General features: G+C 35.9%; 1 pseudogene; it reads right to left on the bottom strand.

Moving 5' to 3' along the window:
- Nucleotides 1-9,386: 9,386 nt before the first annotated feature.
- On the bottom strand, nucleotides 9,387-10,330 carry LOC116900346 (annotated as a pseudogene).
- Between the last annotated feature and the right edge of the window lie 820 nt (nucleotides 10,331-11,150).

The following is an 11,150-nucleotide window of genomic DNA, read 5'->3' as shown; positions in this document are numbered from 1 at the left end:
ATAATCAATCAATAACTGCCCCAACCTGAGATCCATCCCAAGGGCATCCCTGACACATAAGACAGTATAATGATGCTCTGTTACACTTGCAGACAGGAGCCTAGTGTAACTATCCTCTGAGAAGCTCCAAGCAGCAGCTGACTGAAATAGCAGCTCCTCAACTAAACAGTGGAAGGAGCTCAGGTAGTCTTATGGAAGATTTGGGGAAAGAACTGAGATCTGTGGAGGGTATAGGAATTCTGCAGAAAGACCAATAGAGTCAACTAATCTGGACCTTTAGGATTTTAATGACTGAATCACCAACCAAAAAGAATACATATGGTTCACCAAGGACCACTCACGTATGCAGCACATGTACAGTGCTGTCATTATATAGGTCCCCTCTCAACTGGAGCAGGAACTGTCCCTAGAGCTGTTGCCATTCCCCCAACGGGGCTTCCTGTGTGACCTAAGAAGGAGAGTATGTGCCTAGCCCAGCATAGGATTGATGTGCTAGGATGGGGACATACCTGGAAGAGGGGGTCTCCACCCCCTCAGAGAAGAAGAGGAGGGGGCTGAGGGAGAGACTCTGTAAGGGGCAGACCCAGAGGAGCAAGCAAGTAGAACAGTGATTGGAATGTCAATTAATTAAATAGATAAATAAATAAATAAATAAATAAACAAATAAATGGAAAAATAAGAGGGTTAGGGAACTGGGATATGGCTCCCAGGTAGAAGCCTTGCCTAGCATGTGCAAATCCTGAGTTTGATCCCCAGTACTGTAAAACACATGCTATTTGAAATGGAAACTTCACTCATTCCTTTGAGATAACTGTATAAGAAGCCACTCTAACACAAATGGTTTGAGATAATCTTGTATACAATACACATGTCACTTTGTCATCCAGTAAGAAAGTATCTTTATTGAAATAAAGGATTTTTGTTCAAAAAAAGAAAATCAGTGGGTGAAGAACACAAAAACCAATAAGAAATCTCACTAATAGAACATGGAGTAAGTGACCAGTATAAAAATGTGCAAAGAAAATTATTCATAAACACCTACTATTAGTGCAGATTTTGGCCTGAGAGATAGCTCAGTGTATTAAGGGTTTGGTCCACAGGCAAAAGAGCATCAAGTTACATGGGCAAAGTCCATGTCAGAAAGCCAGGCAGCCTTAATAATACCAACGGTTAGGGAGACAGACAGGTCTGTGTAACCTACCATATAAATACACTTGTTGATTTCCAGGCCAATAATATTTCCCATCTCCAAAACAAGGTGGATGGTAACATGCGTCCACTGGAAATCACTATCCAAAATACACACCAAAACATGCACACATACACATCATACGAAAATCATCTAGGCATTGACTGCTCACTGATAATGGATATAAAACAAGAAAGAAGTGGTTCAGGAGGACAAAGAGCTATGTGAATGTGACAAATTTGACCTGGAAGACATTTTCTTTTTCTCTCTTTTATTTTTTATTGATTGTTTTATTTATTTACATTTCAAATGTTATCACCCTTTCCAGATTCCCCTCTGAAAATACCCTGTCATATCCTGCCCTTCTGCTTATATGTGGGGACTCCTCCAACCACACAGCTTACTGTCCTAGCATTCCCCTAACTGGGGCATCAAGCCTTCACAGGACCAAGGGCCATCCTCTGATACATATGAAGCTGGAGCCATGGGTCTCTCCGTGTACACATTTAGTTCTTGGGAGTTCTGGGGGTTCTGGTTGGTTAATATTGTTGTTCTTTCTATGGGGTTGCAAATCCCTTCAGTTCTTTCAGTCCTTCGCCTAACTCTTCCATTGGGGTCCCAGTGCTCAGTCCAATGATAGGCTAAAAACTCACATCTGTATTGGTCAGGCTCTGGCAGAACCTTTCGGGAGAAAGTTTTGAATGGTAGAGTAGTACTCCATTGAGTAAATGTACCACATTTTCTGTATCTATTTCTCTGTTGAAGTTCATCTTGGTTGTTTTCAGCTTCTGGGTATTATAAATAAGGCTGCTATGAACATAGTCGAGCATGTGCCCATGCTATATGTTGGAGCATCTTTGGGGCACATGTCTAGGTGTGGTATAGCTGGGTCCTCATAGTATGTGCAATTTTCTGATGAACTGCCAGACTGATTTCCAGAGTGGATGTACCAGTTTGCATTTCCACCAAAAATAGAGAAGTATTCCTATTCCTCCACATATTTACCAGCATGTATAGTCACCTGAGTTTTGAACTTCACCATTCTGACTGGTGTAAGGTGGTATCTCAGGGTTGTTTTGATTTGCATTTCCCTGATGACTAAGGGCATTGAATATTCTTTAAGTAGTTCTCAGCTATTCGATATTCCTCAGTTGAGAATTCTTTGTTTAAATCTGTATTCCATTTTTTAAAGGGTTATTTGGCTCTCCAGAGTCTAACTTCTTGAGTTCTTTGTATAACTAGGATATTAGCTCTCTATCAGATGTAGGATTGGTAAAGATCTATTCCCACTCTGTTGGTTGCCATTTTGGCCTAATGACAATGTTCTTTTCCTTAAAGAAGCTTTGCAGTTTTATGAGGTCCCATTTGTAGATTCTTGATCTTAGAGCATAAGCCATTGGTGTCTTGTTCAGAAAAATTTCCCTAGTGCCCATGTGATCGAGAGTCTTCTCCACTTTTTCTTCTATTAGTTTGAGTGTATCTGGTTTGATGTGGAGGTCCTTGATCCACCTGAATTTAAGCTTTGTAGAGGGAGATAAGAATGAGTCAATTTGAATTCTTCTACATGCTGACCTCCAGTTGAACCACCACCATTTCTTGAAAATGCTATCTCTTTTCTAATGGATGCTTTCAGCTCCTTTGTCCAAGATCAAGTGACCATTGGTATGTGGGTTCATTTCTGGGCCTTCAATTCTTCAATTCTTCCACTGATCTACCGTCTTGTCTCTATACCAATACCATACAGTTTTTATCCCTATTGCTCTGTAATACTGCTTGAGGTCAGGGATGTTGATTCCCCCAGAAGTTCTTTTCTTATTGAATATAGTTTTCACTATCATGGGTTTTTTATTATTCCAAATGAATTGGCAATTTGTTCTTTATAACTCTATGAAGAATTGAGTTGGAATTTTGATAGGGATTACATTGAATCTGTAGATTGCTTCTGGCAAATGGCCATTTTTACTATATTAATCCTGCCAATCCATGAGCATGGGAAATCTTTCCATCTTCTGAGATATTCTTCAATTTCTTTGTTCAGAGACTTGAAGTTCTTGTCATAAAAATCTTTTACTTTCTTGGTTAGAATCACACTGAGGTATTTTACATTATTTTTGACGTTTGTGAAGGGTGTCGATTCCCTAATTTCTTTCTCAGCCCATTTATCTTTGGAGTAGAGGAAGGCTGCTAATTTGTTTGAGTTAATTTTATATCCAGGTGGAACTTTGGGGGTCACTTAAATATAAGTATCATATCATCTCAACTAGTGATATTTTGACTTCTTCCTTTCCAATTTCAATTTCTTTGACCTACTTTCATTGTCTGATTTCTCTGGGTAGGACTACAAGTAAGATCTTGAATAGGTAGGGAGAGAGTGGGCAGCCTTGTCTTGTCCCTGATTTTAGTGGGATTGCTTCAAATTTCTCTCCATTTAGTTTAATGTTAGCTACTGGTTTGCTGTATATAGCTTTTACTATGTTTAGGTATGGGCCTTGAATTTCTGATCTTTTCAGGATGTTTATCATGCAGGGGTGTTGAATTTTGTCAAATGCTTTCTCAGCATCTAATGAAATAATCATGGGTTTATTTCCTTTGAGTTTTTTATATAGTGGATTACGTTGATAGATTTTCATATATTAAATCATCCCAGCATCCCTGGATGAAGCCTACTTGATCATGATGGATGATCATTTTGATGTGTTCTTGGATTGGGTTTGCAAGAATTTTTATCAAGTATTTTTGTGTCGATATTCATAAGGGAAATTGGCCTGACGTTCTCTTTCTTTGTTGGGTCTTTGTGTGGTTTAGGTATAAGTGTAATTGTGGCTTCATAAAAGGAAATGGATAGTGTTCTGTCTGTTTCTATTTTGTGAAATAATTTGGACAGTATTGGTACGAGGCCTTCTATGAATGTCTAATAGAATTCTTCACTAAATGGGTTCATCTGGTCCTGGGCTCTTTTTGGTTGAGAGACTTTTAATAACTGTTTCAATTTCTTTAGGTGTTATGGGTTGTTTAGATGGTTTATGTGATCCTGATTTGATTTTTGTCCCTGGTATTTGTCTAGAAAAGTGTCCATTTCTGCCAGATTTTCCAGTGTTTTGAATATAGACTTTTGTAGTAGGATCTGATGATTTTTTTAATTTACTCAGATTCTGCTGTTATGTCTCCCTTTTCATTTCTGATTTTGTTAATTTCGATACTGTCTCTGTGCCATCTGGTTAGTCTTGCTAAAGGTTTATCTATCTTGTAGATTTTCTCAAGAACCAGCTCTTGGTTCTTTTGATTGTTTGTATAGTCCTTTTTGTTTTTACTTGGTTGATATCAGCCTTGAGTTTGATTATTTCCTGTCTTCTACTCCTCTTGTGTGTATTTTCTTCTTTTTGTTCCAGATCTTTTAGGTGTGCTGTCAAGCTGCTAATGTATGCTTTCTCCTGTTTTTATTTTTGGAGGCACTCAGAGCCCGTATTTTTCCTCTTTGTACTCTTTTCATTGTGTCCCATACTTTTGGGTATGCGGTGCCTTCATTTTCATTAAATTCTATTAATAATTAATCTCTTCTTCAATTTACATATTTTTACTTAAGTGATTGTTATATTGTTTTAAGATGAATTTTAATATACGATTAAATATTCTTTAATATGTAGCAGTGATTTCTCATTTTTATTGAGTGTCTCTAAGTTGTTTGTTTTTATTAGTATTGTTTCTGTTGAAAATCTTTAAAAATCACAAATAATACTCAAACAAAAGAAGCTACTAGTATATTTGCAAATATAGGAATTTTTGTTTATTCAAGTATATACTTCAATACTTGAATTTATCTGTCATCTTCTCTGAAAGAATGATTGATTTTTCCATCATTTACTTGTATCTTAACGAATACATCTAATGTAGAAGGGTATACAGGACTTATCCTCTCATCCAATCTATTTGACATTCTTTAAGTTTCTTGTACACTGAAAGGCATGTTCATCTTATAATTAGATAGATTTTCTTCTATGATGATGTTAAATATATTTTCTGGGTTTTTGATCTTGGAATCTTCTTCTATTCCTATTACTTTTTGGTTTGAACTCCTCATAATATCCAGATTTCATGGATGTTTTAGGTTACTAATTATTTTAAGGTTTAAAATTTTTTTTGACAGATGTATTAATTTCTTCCATATCTAGATTTCACAGTTTCAGAATTCCATCAGATTGTGTCTTCTTTATTACTTCTATTTCCATTTTCAGGTCTTGATTCATTTTCCACAACTGATTGGGTTGTTTGTTTGTTTGTTTGTTTGTTTTTGTCTTGATTTCTTTATTTTCTTTATTTTTTTGGCTTACTGGATATTCTTTAATGATTTTTTTCTGTTTTTTTTGTCTGTTCCTTTATTTCTTTAAGACAATTTTTAATTTCTTCTTTAAGGACCTCTATCACCTTCATAAAATTGATTTTAGTATTGTTTTCTTATGCTTCAGCTGCATTGAAATATTCAGTTCTGGCTATAGTATTATAGCTGAGCACTAGTGTTGCTGTATTGCCATGTCTGTGTTGATTACGTTTTTACACTGGCAGTTAGGCATCTGGGTTTTTAATACGTATAGGTCAAGGTGCTGCTTTCTGAGTTGGATGGGTATTTTTTTCCTTGTTTCTGTTTCCTCTTTGGTCTTCTGATCTTTGTGTCCTGGAGTTAGTAGGCACTCCCAGAGCAAGCTGGGAGCTGAACTTCTGACAAAGATATTTCACTTTGGTGCAGCAAGGTAATCTCTGATCCAATGACTGTTATGGACACAGCAGTTTTTGACTGGCATTCACTGTACATGATTTGCAGGAGTCTCCAGATGTGGATGCAGGATCCTGGCTAAGGACTAGGTCATAAAGTTGAGCAGAGCCACATTAGAATGGGTCACTGAGAGCATGTCCTAGGGATGGAGGAGATACAGCTGTGAGGCAGGTCACCCAATTGGTCTTTTAACTGTTGGGACTGAAACTTCAACAGCAAGAATCTCCCAGAATAGGGGGTAGGGGCCTAGATACTGGGCTGGTGGGAAGATGGAAGGGGTGGTGGTGAAATGTGTCTTAGAGATCAAATCTAGGAATGGGAAGTTTTGGCTAGCAGGTGTCTCATCTTTTGACTGAGGTGGCCAGACTTTACTCATTTTAACTTAAAAAATTATTATGAATATTTGTGTTTCTGTTATGTACAAGGCAAAAACAACTTTATGGAGTTGATTCTTTTCTTCTACATTTCTCTGGGTTCTAGAATTCAGGTCATAAAGCTTGCACACTAAATATCTTTATCTGCTGAGTCACTTTGCCAACACCTCTGTCTGTTCTTTAAGTAATTTTATGTGTATACCTGTATGTTTCTGTCTGGTTATGTGCACTTGAGTATTATAGCAAGCAGAGGCAATAAGCCCTCATCTGAAATTACAAGCAATTTTGAGCAATTTTACATATGTGGAAGAACTTGAATTCAGGTCTCTTGAAGGGCAGTCTATCTTCTTCACTGGTAGACTCTCTACAGTATCACTTTGCCATACTCTGCCTTTCATAGTTTATATGGTAGTCATTTGAATAATAAAAAGGAATTGCAACAGGTTTTGATTGAATGGCTAACGTGTTGCATCTGTTGCATTTCACATAATTTTATATAGTTATTTATTTCCTCAATATTTTGAGTTTTTGAGTTCTACAAATCTTTACAGTAGACTTTTGCAGTTTCATAGTTTTAGAGTCAATGCTGTTGCACAACATTACACATTGTTATATGTAGTCTCACTGAGGATTGTTTTGAAAGTATTTATATCCTTGAGTGAAAATACAGATGTGAAAAGAGTAGCACAGCTTCCTGGAAGCTATCATGCACGATCAATTTGTATTCTCAGTGATATTGTGAGAATTCTGCTATTTTAAGTGGAAGGGTGACTTCACTGTTTTCCAAAAAAAAAAAAAAAAAACAATACCGCACTAAAGAAAAAAAAAAAAACCCCCAAAAAAAAAAAAAAAAAAAAAAAAAAACCCCCAAAAAACAAAAACAGAAAATGTCAGTTCAGTGCCATTACCATTCACCGTCTTCAATCATTGCTTACTCAATTTGCACAATCACATACTGTAACTTAAATCCTAATGCCTTGCTTTCCTTCCTTATTTGTAGTTACCTTTTGTTAGTGGCATTCATTCTACATTCCTAGTTTAAGTCTTAGGATAATTAATTAAGATGCTCAGACTATAAGTTATACAAAAATAAAACTACCCCATTTAACAAGTAACTGTTTTAATCACATATTCCACAAAAAGGACTTGATGACCTTTAGGGAACTTGAAAGGCTTTATAAAATGTTCCAGAGAAGCAGGCTGAATAAAATTCAATGTGCTTCATTTTCTCTGTTTCAAACTGTTGTTAATTATTGACCAATGCTCCACAAGGCAATATATTTCAGATAGAAATCAGACATTTAATACTCAAATTCTATTGTGTTTATATTAATATGTCAGTTCAAGAAGCTCTAATCTGTGGGTTAAGTGGCAACGTTTCCTCAGGATTCCTAGAAGTGTGCTCTGGCAGATAACCATAACCAAAAATATTATGATTTTGGGGTGTGTGTGTGTGTGTGTGTGTGTGTGTGTGTGTGTGTGTGTGTGTGTATGTGTGTGTGTGTTTTCTTATGTGTATATGTACATGTGAGATATACAATGTGTGCATAACTGTACTTTCATAGAGGCCAGAAAAAAAACTGTTGTTCATTTGTATAGAATTCCACATTATTTTTTAAATGACAGTACTCCTCATTCAATTGAAACTAGACTGGCCACAAACAAGGATCTGTACAATGATCCTCTATCTCTTCCCTTCAGTAGTGTTGCAAAAGACAAATGTATGATCATGCCCATATTTTAACATAGGTGATAGTTAGTGAGCTTTTGGTTATGATTACAGAGAAAACTATGCTGCCCATCAAACCATCTAATCAAATGCCCATTTTATATATAATGTACCAACTCTGAAGATTGTGTTGTGAAAGATTCGTTGAAAACCATGTTTGTTGAAATGTCAGAAAGTTGGACACAACTGATACAAGTTAAATGTAATAAATTTATTATCAAGACCTTTGTGCACTGATAATAAGTGGGTGGGAAAAAAGCTGATTTTATCACACTTTTAAGGGTGAATACTATACTGATAAATAGTAGGTTGAAATATTTGTTTCATATTTATTTATGTGATGACAAATTCAGAAGTTGCCAGAACTCTAAAAATCATATTAATATTAACAATTGTATTAATTCATTTAGCAATTCAATAAAGCACATTGATATTAAAGTACTATTGTTAATTTTATATAATGCTGAATGAGAGAATCCCAGCATATGAGATAATTATTGGTTAAAATATTTTTTTTTTTTGGTTCTTTTTTTCAGAGCTGGGGACCGAACCCAGGGCCTTGTGCTTCCTAGGCAAGCGCTCTACCACTGAGCTAAATCCCCAACCCCTATTGGTTAAAATATTAACTGTGTATTTATAACACAAATTTCAAAAATTAGAAATCTCGGGCTTAGTAGTTAAGAGCACTGACTGCTGGGGGCTGGAGAGATGGCTCAGTGGTTAAGAGCACCGACTGCTCTTCCAGAGGTCCTGAGTTCAAATCCCAGCAACCACATGGTGGCTCACAACCATCTGTAATGAGATCTGATGCCCTCTTCTGGTGTGTCTGAAGAGACTGACAGTGTACTTATATGTAATAAATAATTAAAAAAAAAAAAAAAGAAAACTATTAAGAGCACTGACTGCTCTTCCAGAGGTCCTGAGTTCAATACCTAGCAACCAAATGATGGTTCACAATCATCTATAATGGAATCTGATGCCCTCTTCTGGTGTGTCTGGAGAAGTTAACAGTGTACTCACATACATAAAATAAATAAATCTTTTAAAAAAATTTAGAAGTTTACTCAAATTTTTCCTATTAAAACTGCTTCACATTGTACTTTATTTATATTAAAATATTTCTGTTTATCATATTTTATTAAATATATACAGATTAATATGCAGATAGTTAAAAAAGAATATATTTCAGGCTATCATTCAAAAGTGCACAGACATTTTAGAAGCATAAACTGATTATATTTCAATGAAATGAATAAAAGATGACCTGTTTGTTCAGTAACTGTGTAAGAAGCAGTCATTCTGTCTTTTGTTCCAGAGCTCCAAGGACTACTTTATAGGTAACAGCTTTTTCAGTGCAGCAATCACTTCCTTGTTTCTAAGGCTGTATATCAGTGGATTGAACATAGGAGTCACAATAGTGTAAAACAGAGACAGCAGTTTGTCAATTCCTGGAGAATGGGTAGATTTTGGCCTCAAATAGGTAACAGTAGCTGATCCAAAAAACAAAAACACCACAAGCAAATGGGAAGAGCATGTGGAAAATGCTTTTGCCCGTCCTGTGGCTGTTGGCAGCTTCAGAATGGTGGCAATGATTTTGCTGTAAGAGGCAAGTATCAGTGTGAAAGGGAAAGCAACAAACAGCATAGCCACTAAGTAGACAGACAGCTCATGCATTGAAGTATCCCCACAGGCCAGCTTGAGAATGGGCGGTAAGTCACAAAAGAAATGTTTTATTTGGTTAGAATTGCAGAAATGTAGAGAGAATATCTGACAGGTTTGTCCTATCTGGACTGGGATACCTCCCAGCCAGGAACCTGCTGCAGCCAAGTGCACTTTGTTGGGTTCATGACCAGAGGATAGTGCAGAGGGTTACAGATGGCCACATAGCGGTCATAGGACATCACAGCCAGCAGGAAACACTCAGTGGCTCCCAGCATAAGGAAGAAACACATTTGTGTGGCACAGCTCAGTACAGATATGCTTCTGTCTTGAGTAGCAATGTTGAACAGAATCCTAGGAAGTGTGACTGATACATAACAGATTTCAAGAGTAGAAAAATTTGCCAGGAAAAAATACATGGGCTTCTGTAGTGCAGGATCAATTCTAGTTATCACAATTATGAAACTATTTCCAATCAAGATGATTAAGTAAATTATGGAGAACATCCCAAACAGAATCCCTTGTAAGTTGGGAAGGTCTGAAAATCCCAGGAGGAGAAACTGTGTCACAGTGGTAGCGTTGTCCTCTGCCCTGATTTCTGTGGATTTCATCTATAAGGATGATTCAAAGGAAAATGTAAAACATTTTCTTGTCCTTGGATTCTTTTTATCATGCATAAAGTAATAGTAACACTCCTGCAAAATTTTCAGTGTCATGACAAAAATTACATGCCTTCTACATGCTCCAAATGTTTTCAAAACATTTTTTTGTTTGTCTCTTATATTTTCTAATATACTAAATGCTATGTATTTGGGTGATTTTGGTGGTAAGCCATGCCGTAAGGAAAATGGGCAATTTCTATTTACATTTTTTAATAATTTATTTGTTCCTCAGATTGAAGGCTTCTATTATATTTGTGTTCTCCTGCCATTAATTTAAGGTTAGTTTTAATACATGGTTAAATACTCTTAAAAATATTTAAAATAATTTCATGCTGTTTATTTTAATACACAAATGTAATTTCACATTTTTATTTGGTTTATGTGTTATTTTTCTATGAAATCGCTGAATATCAGGCTGCCACATTACATCGGATGCTACTTCTTATTATTCTGAATGTTCAGTGTAAAGATTTTAAATTGGAAATAAGTTATTTAATTCCATTTCCATGTTCATATGACACTTAGATATAAACTCAAGATTAATTTAAAATTGTCAGATCATCTTTTTTTTTTAATGAAGGGAAGGTAGTCTATGTGTCTACTGCAGGAAAGAGGATTTACCATTTCTCAACCTAAAGATTTGTAAATATTTCCATCAACCCAGTCAACTTTATTGCACACATTGCTGTGGGAATTCGAACAGTCACATTGGTGACTTGTATTCATCTCTTGACATAATTATTCCATTTTATTGAATTTTTCCAGATTT

The sequence above is a fragment of the Rattus rattus genome, chromosome 5, assembly GCF_011064425.1.
Source record: "Rattus rattus isolate New Zealand chromosome 5, Rrattus_CSIRO_v1, whole genome shotgun sequence".
NCBI lineage: Eukaryota > Metazoa > Chordata > Mammalia > Rodentia > Muridae > Rattus > Rattus rattus.
This window is presented reverse-complemented; position numbering and strand designations above follow the sequence as displayed.